Source organism: Procambarus clarkii, unplaced genomic scaffold (genome assembly GCF_040958095.1).
Source record: "Procambarus clarkii isolate CNS0578487 unplaced genomic scaffold, FALCON_Pclarkii_2.0 HiC_scaffold_934, whole genome shotgun sequence".
In the NCBI taxonomy this organism is placed as follows: Eukaryota; Metazoa; Arthropoda; class Malacostraca; order Decapoda; family Cambaridae; genus Procambarus; species Procambarus clarkii.
Genome location: NW_027189966.1, coordinates 47,506 through 49,719, shown reverse-complemented (window position 1 = coordinate 49,719; position 2,214 = coordinate 47,506). Strand labels below are relative to the sequence as shown.

The 2,214-nt window shown below is 41.2% G+C and overlaps 1 non-coding gene across 1 annotated transcript; it reads right to left on the bottom strand.

The window, feature by feature from the left end:
- Positions 1 to 1,265: 1,265 nt before the first annotated feature.
- On the bottom strand, positions 1,266 to 1,384 carry LOC138361874 (5S ribosomal RNA). The gene has a single exon (XR_011227245.1). It is a non-coding gene; the product is annotated as a 5S ribosomal RNA (ribosomal RNA).
- Between the last annotated feature and the right edge of the window lie 830 nt (positions 1,385 to 2,214).

The following is a 2,214-nucleotide window of genomic DNA, read 5'->3' as shown; positions in this document are numbered from 1 at the left end:
GGTAAGGTGTGTGGCTGGTGTTTTGGAAGTCGCGAGTTCAAACGACCCAATGGGAGTACTTTTTTTTTTTTTATGCCATACAATCTTCCTAGTACTATTATGTAGGTGTGTGTGTGTGTGTTTTTATTCATTCTTTGGTTTTATAGATGACATACATATTGACTCCTTTTACCGGTCCTTAATTAGGCTCTGGGGAAGCAATGGTGGTGGTGGTGGTGCATTTAAAACTAAACCAAAAATCACCAGTTCTGGACGCGTCAAATATCATATCCGCTTAATGTGTCTACAACCTAATTACTTAAAACTACACTATTTAATTCATTCATATCATGTGCATATTGGTCATTATGCTCATACAACCGACATAACAATTTATTTTCATTATTAGAATCATACATTTCATCAAGTAATACAGATACAAAGAGATTTTCTTTCTGAGAAGACCGTTAGTATTGGCTGGCTGGCAGGCAGGCAGGCAGGCATTTGAGGGTTATTATTTCGCCTGTTGATTGGGGGGAGGGTTGATGTGTTAGGGGGTTTTCGGTTAGGTGTGGTGGTGGTGATTGGTGGTGATTGGTGGTGGTGGTGATTGGTGGTGATTGGTGGTGAGTAGTGGTGGTGGTGGTGGTGGTGGTGGTGGTGGTAGTAGGTGGGAGGGGGGGGGGGGAAGGGGAATGATGGTCTGTGGATTCCTTCTCCGTACCCCTTACATATAAGCAAAAACATGCCTTCCTGTGGGTATAGAAACATTAACACAAATTATATCAGTAACTGATATTGTAGCCTTTTAAACAGAAAAGATTTGTACATACAAATACTTTTAAATTATCATTTATTTGTGGAAATGGCATTTACGTCATTAAATTGATACCTCAGCATCAAGTGTCCTGCAGTGGTCCAGTGGTAAAGTGTATATAAGTGATGCGTATTCTTGGAGTTGCGAGTTCAAACCCGGATTAAGCTATATATATATATATATATATATATATATATATATATATATATATATATATATATATATATATATATATATATATATATATATACAACATGTTTTGTTTTGGTTGTTTGTTTTTGTATAAAGCCTCACACACTATATTAAGCGAGTTTGTTTTAAACATGACATACATATTAATTCATTTTACCAGGCCTTATTCCACACAACTCCGTGAATTTCCCGTGGAGCCAGCCAGCCAGCCAGCCAGCCAGCCAGCCATTCAAACAAAAACAAACGAAACAAAACAAAACAAAACAAAAAACATTATTGCCAACAGCATTTGGTGTTCCCAGGCGGTCACCCATCCAAGTACTAACCAAACCCAACGTTGCTTAACTTCGCTGATCGGACGAGAAGCGGTGTTCTCAACGTGGTATGGCCGTTGGCATGAGACTGCCTACACATTGTGGCTAATAACCAACTCTTTTTAGTCATCACGGCAGGATACGGACCTTCTTGTGGTGTCTTAATGGTAATTGTATCCTAACATATTTTTGTCTCCTTGGCATGGATATTTAACATCGTTTATTCAGTCTTGGGTTTATGTTCTTTCGCCATTTACAGACATTTTACATCTACCTACTTCCTCAGCCTACCCTGCCAATTTCTAATGAATTTGTGGATTTTCTTTTGTAATACATACATGTGTGTGCTCATCTGCTCTTCAGTTTTTATGATATTTGTCTCATCTGTCCTGCTTTATGATACTTTTACAAAGAACATGAACAAATGCTTCTATTTTAGAGAAGATATGGGATCCAGGTTTCGGAGCCGTAAAACCAACCGTCGTGATTGGTGGACGAGTTGCCAGGTTGCAGCTTCTGTACCGTGCCGGCACATAAATAGGTTCGGCTCAAGCGGCGGCAGCATCATTCCCCCGTGACTGTCTGAGCGTCTCTCATCACCTTGGTTATCTCATCATCATCATGGTAGAAGCAAAGCCTACCAAGAAGGCTGCGGCTGCTGCTGCTGTGGTGGCCACCACCAGGAAACCTCGCGTCCAGGTTGCTCACCCGAAAACTAGTCAAATGGTTCTAGCCGCGGTCGCAGCACTCAAAGACCGTAAGGGCTCGTCTCTACAAGCAATCAAGAAGTACGTTGTTGCCAACAACAAAGTCGAGGCTGCCAAGATCGCCATTTACATCCGAAGATTTCTCAAGAAAGCAGTGGCTGACGGCATTCTTGTTCAGACCAAGGGAAGTGGAGCTAGTGGATCA